This window comes from Rutidosis leptorrhynchoides, chromosome 2 (genome assembly GCF_046630445.1).
Source record: "Rutidosis leptorrhynchoides isolate AG116_Rl617_1_P2 chromosome 2, CSIRO_AGI_Rlap_v1, whole genome shotgun sequence".
In the NCBI taxonomy this organism is placed as follows: domain Eukaryota; kingdom Viridiplantae; phylum Streptophyta; class Magnoliopsida; order Asterales; family Asteraceae; genus Rutidosis; species Rutidosis leptorrhynchoides.
Window position 1 is genome coordinate 188,262,480 of NC_092334.1, and position 5,781 is coordinate 188,268,260.

The following is a 5,781-nucleotide window of genomic DNA, read 5'->3' on the forward strand; positions in this document are numbered from 1 at the left end:
ACAAAATTTGTCAAAAGCAAAGACGATAGCAAGGAATTCTTTTTCAGTAGTTGTATAATTCATTTGTGCTCCTTGTAACGTCTTGCTAGCATAATAAATAGGTTGAAATCATTTTTCAATCATTTGTCCTAAAACGACTCCCATTGCAAAATCACTTGCATCGCACATGAGTTCAAATGGTAGATTCCAATTTGGAGTTATCATGATCGACACATTAGTGAGTTTTTCTTTAAGAATATTAAAAGATTTGATGCATTCATCCGAAAAGATGAATGGAGCATCTTTTTCAAGGAGTTTTTTCATAGGAGTGGCAATTTTAGAAAAATCTTTTATGAAACGTCGGTAAAAACCGGCATGCCCTAGAAAACTCCTAACTCCTCTAACATTGGTGGGATGTGGAAGTTTAGCAATTACATCTACTTTAGCTCTATCCACTTCAATTCATTCACTTGAAATTTTATGACCAAGAACGATGCCTTCTCTAACCATGAAATGGCATTTCTCCCAATTAAAGACTAGATTTGATTTCTCACATCTAATAAGCATCCGTTCAAGATTAACTAGACATGTTTCAAAAGTATTACCGAAGATTGAAAAGTTATCCATGAAAACTTCCATGCATTCTTCTATCATGTCGTGAAAAATCGCCATCATGCACATTTGAAAGGTTGCAGGGGCGTTGCAAAGTCCAAATGGCATGCGTTTGTAGGCAAAAGTACCATAAGGGCACGTGAAGGTGGTTTTCTCTTGGTCCTCGGGTGCGATTAGAATATGAAAGTTTCCGGAGAAACTGTCAAGAAAACAATAGTAACTGTTCCCAGCTAACCTTTTCAACATTTGATCAATGAAAGGTAAGGGAAAGTGATCTTTTCTGGTGGCGTCATTTAATTTTCTATAATCAATACAAATACGCCATCCTGTTACAGTCCTGGTAGGAATAAGCTCATCTTTTTCATTTGTGATGACAGTGATGCCACCCTTCTTAGGTACGCATTGAACTGGGCCTACCCATGGACTATCAGAGATTGGATAAATTAAACTTGCATCGAGCAGTTTAATAATTTCTTTCTTAACAACATCTTGCATATTTGGATTTAGTCTTCTTTGGCTTTGCACATATGTTTTATGACCTTCTTCCATAAGGATTTTATGTGTGCAATACGAAGGACTTATACCTTTAATATCATGAATCTTCCATGCAATAGCTGGTTTATGAGCTTTTAGCACAGAAATGAGTTGAGATTTTTCATTTTTCGTAAGAGAAGATGAGATTATTACAGGTAATTCAGATTCACCATGTAAATAAGCGTATTCCAAATGGTTTGGAAGTGGCTTTAACTCTAATATCGGTGGTTCTTCTATCGATGATTTGTATCGATATCTGTCTTCCTCTTTCAGCATTTGAAGTTCTTCTGTTGTTGGTTCGTATTCATTAGCCATGAGTGTGGCTAATATTTCAGCTTCATCAATTGGTTCAGTTCCTTCTCCTAAAGAACATTCTCCTGTTCCTTGTAATTCTGGGAATTCTTGTAACAATTCTTCTTGTGAATCTATGGTTTGAACATAATAACATGTATCATCTGCAGATTGCGATTGTTGCATGGGTCTATCAGCAGAAAAGGTAACACTCTCATCCTCTATACTTAGGGTCAGTTTCTTACCGAACACGTCTATTATTGCTTTAGCCGTGTTTAAGAATGGTCTTCTTAATACAAGAGGAACTCGAGAATCTTCTTCCATGTCCAGAATAACAAAGTCTACTGGAAATACTAAAGTACCAACTTTAACTAGCATATTTTCCATTATCCCTCTAGGATATTTTATTGATCGATCGGCTAGTGGTATGCTTATTCGTGTTGGTTTCAATTCTCCAAGGTCTAGTTTAGCGTATAATGAAAACGGCATTAAATTTATACTAGCACCTAAGTCTGCCAATGCTTCTATTGAACTAAGACTACCCAGAAAATATGGAATTGTGAAACTTCCTGGATCTGATAATTTTTCTGGAATCTTATTCAACAGCACTGCAGAACAATTAGCATTCATTGTAACAGCCGAGAGTTCTTCCATTTTCTTTCTATTTTTGATTAGATTTTTCAGGAATTTAGCGTATCTTGGCATTCCTGAAATTACATCAATAAAAGGAAGATTGACATTTATTTGTTTAAACATATCCAAGAATTTGGATTGCTCGGCTTCAATTCTTTTTTTTCTCATTTTACTCGGGTATGAAAGTGATGGTTGGTATGGTTTAACATAAGGCTTTGCCTTAACTGTGTTATCTTCATTAACCTTTTCAACTACCGGTTCTGTTTCCTTCTCTTGCTCAGGCTGTGGTGCCTGTGTAGTAGGAATAGAGTCATCAGAAATTACAGGTATTTAAGGTGGTTTAAGTGTAATACCACTTCTTGTGGTAATGGCTTTAGCTGTTTCATTTCAGGGGTTAGCATTTGTATCGCTCGGTAGACTCCACGGTTTTCTTTCTTCAATTAACCTTGCTAGGTTACTTACTTCTTGTTCCATATTTTGGACTGAAGCTTGTTGATTTCTAAATGCATAAGCATTTTGTTCATTAGTTTGTTTCTGCGATGTAAATAACTGGTTTTGAGATTCTATTAGTTTTGCCATCATTTCGTCCAAATTTGTCTTTTTCTCATCGGTTTGTGGTGGTTTATTAAAATAATCAGGTCTTTGCTGATTGTAAGTATTGTTAGATACTTGTTGATTACTAGGACCTTGTTGGTTATTGTTTTGGGCATTTTGATTGTACGGAATGTTTTGATTTTGATTGTAGCTTGGCCTTGGCGGTTGATAATTATTTTGATAATTATTTCCCGGCCTTTGGTTCATGTATGAAACATTCTCTCTTTGCTCCATGGTTTGTTCAACATTGAGACAATCTTTTTTCAAATGTGGTCCTCCACACTGCTCACAACTAATTCATATTGCGTGAATATCTTTAGTCATCTTTTTCATTCATCTTTCGAAAGCATCTAGCTTTGCGAAAATGGAATCCAAGTCAAGGGTAGAATCGGCTCTAGCCGCTTTAGATGAACGAAAGATATCTTTTTCTTGATGCCACTCATGTGAGTGGGATGCTGTGTTATCAATAATTTTGTGAGCTTCGGTTGCGGTTTTCTTCATAATGAAACCACCAGCTGCTGTGTCGATGTCTTTTCGTGTAGCGACGTCGACTCCTTTGTAAAATATTTGAACTATTTGATAAGTATCTAGACCGTGTTGAGGACATCCTCTCAACATTTTTCCGAATCTTGTCCATGCCTCATATAACGTTTCATTTGGCTTTTGTGCGAATGTGGCAATTTCTCCTTGAAGTCTCACGGCTTTAGATGCCGGAAAGAATCTTTTAAGAAATTTCTCAAATAAAACATCCCATGAATCAATCGCTCCTTCGGGTAATGATTCTAACCAATCTTTGGTTTCCCCCTTTAAAGTCCAGGGGAACAACATGAGATAAATAGTTTCATCCTCAACTTCTCGGATTTTAAATAGATAACAAATCCTACTAAAAGTTCGAAGATGTTCGTTTTGATCTTCTTTTGCTGTATCATCAAATTGGCATTGATTAGTGATCATGTGTAGGATTTGTCCTTTGATTTCAAAATTTGGCGCATTAACATCTGGTTGATTAATGGCATGACCTTGTCCTGTGCGTGTGGCTCTCATTCGGTCTTCCATACTTTGAGGTTCCGTTTCTTCCATATCTGAATTTGTTGAATCTGAATCACTATAAGATTCTGATTTAACGGTTTCTTCCTCGATAATCTCCGGTTGAATAATTGGTGGTTCAGGAGGAATGACTAGTGGTTCAGGATCTCTGAATTGTCCTTGAATATCCTCCGGGTCCTCAATTGTGAAGTCGGTTTCAAAAATTGGATTATCGAAAATTTGAGTTGGAGTACTTGTTCGACTAGATGATGATTCTAAAGAAAAATTTATGGTGACAATATTGGCTAAATGTCTTGATCGAGTTACAGGTGGTGAACGTATGAAAGGTGGTGAACGTTTTGCTCGGTGCATTCACTGAATATCCTATTAGTTATAAAGATAAAAATTATATAAGTTATCAAATTAATAGACTTTTCTGATTTTGCCCACGTTTCGAATAGCCAATAGATGCAGCAGGTAGCCAGGACTTTATAAATCGGAAGCCCACAACTCACCACTAACAAATCCAACTATTACTACGAAACAGAAAATTTTGGATGTCTATCAATTTAATCGCTTAAAATAATTTTTCGTCGAAATTTAAAGAAAATAAAGAAAATTCTATGTCCTAAAAACTAGAGCGTAGAAATGAAAAAGAAAAAGCGCGTCGAAAAATAAGAGGTCGAAAAACAAACGTCAAAAAACAAAAAGTCGATAAATAATAATAAGAAAGTAAAGTGTCAAAACTTAAAAGTCTAAAAACTAAGTATTAAAACTTGCGTCTAAAGGTATTAAAGCTTAAAGAAATTTTATATCCAAAACGGCAATAACTTAAAAGGCACTAAAATTTATTAAAACTAAAGCGATAAGCGACGTCGTAAAATTATAAAGCGCCTAAATCTTAATCTAAAGAAAAAGCACTTAAGGGATTTTACTACAAAGCCTAAAAATATAGAAATATAAAAATTCTATGGCAAAAACTAAGTTGAAAACTAATTACGAACGATAAATTATAAAAGTTACCAATTAAACAATAATAAAGAAAAATACAAAAATAAACTAAGTTGATAAAAATACAATTTTTACAAAAATATTATTTTTGTATTATTATTTTATAAAAGTATTAATTATAATTATAAATACTTAATTAAAACTAATTTAAATAAACTAAAACTAAATATTATTTAATAAAACCCTAATTAACTAATTAATTAATAATTATTATTATTAAACCGTAACCCTAATCGTACGTCCAAGGTTTCAGAGCTGTCTTTTCACCTCATGCGACCGCATGAGGATTCTTTGATCTGGCCATGCGATCGCATGGCTTCGGATACCAGGCCAGATTATTTGGGCTGCTACAGTGATCGGCCCGATTACTTATTTATTTTTTTTTATTTTTTTTATAATTTTATATTTAAAACTTATATAAATATATTTTTACAAAAATAAATTAAAAACTATTTTTTTTTTTTAGAATATAGCGTTTCGCTTTGGATTAATATTCCCCGGCAGCGACGCCAAAAATTTGATGTGCGAGCGATGGGGTACGAAATACTATTATAGTTTACTACAGAATACTATTAAATACGATACAATTTTACACAAGTTATTTATTTATTTATAGAATGGATATACCTAAACCTTGCTACAACACTTATAGGCAGTGTACCTAATCGTAGAGTAGTGTAGTTTTTAGTAAGTCCGGTTCGTTCCACAGGAATCAGCTGAGTTTACACTATATTTTTATTAACTATATTTGTATATATATATATATATATATATATATATATATATATATATATATATATATATATATATATATATATATATATATATAAGTAGTATTATTATTATAAAAGGAGGTTTAACGTTTAATGACCGGTTTGTCGATTTTAAGTCTTATATCACAGTCAAAACCTAATGCAAAATATAAAATATAAATAGAACTTATTTTAAAGCGTAAAGTGATTGACGATAAATAAAAGTACAATAATTAAAAATACAAGTAAAGCGTAAAAATAAATGACGATAAATAAAAGTGCGATAAATATAAGTGCGATAATTAAAATGACAATAAATAAAAGTACGATGAGATATAAAATAAAGGAA

At 33.2% G+C, this 5,781-nt stretch overlaps 1 non-coding gene across 1 annotated transcript; it reads left to right on the plus strand.

The window, feature by feature from the left end:
• Positions 1–3,232: 3,232 nt before the first annotated feature.
• On the plus strand, positions 3,233–3,339 carry LOC139894841 (small nucleolar RNA R71). The gene has a single exon (XR_011775321.1). It is a non-coding gene; the product is annotated as a small nucleolar RNA R71 (small nucleolar RNA).
• The last annotated feature ends 2,442 nt before the right edge of the window (positions 3,340–5,781 follow it).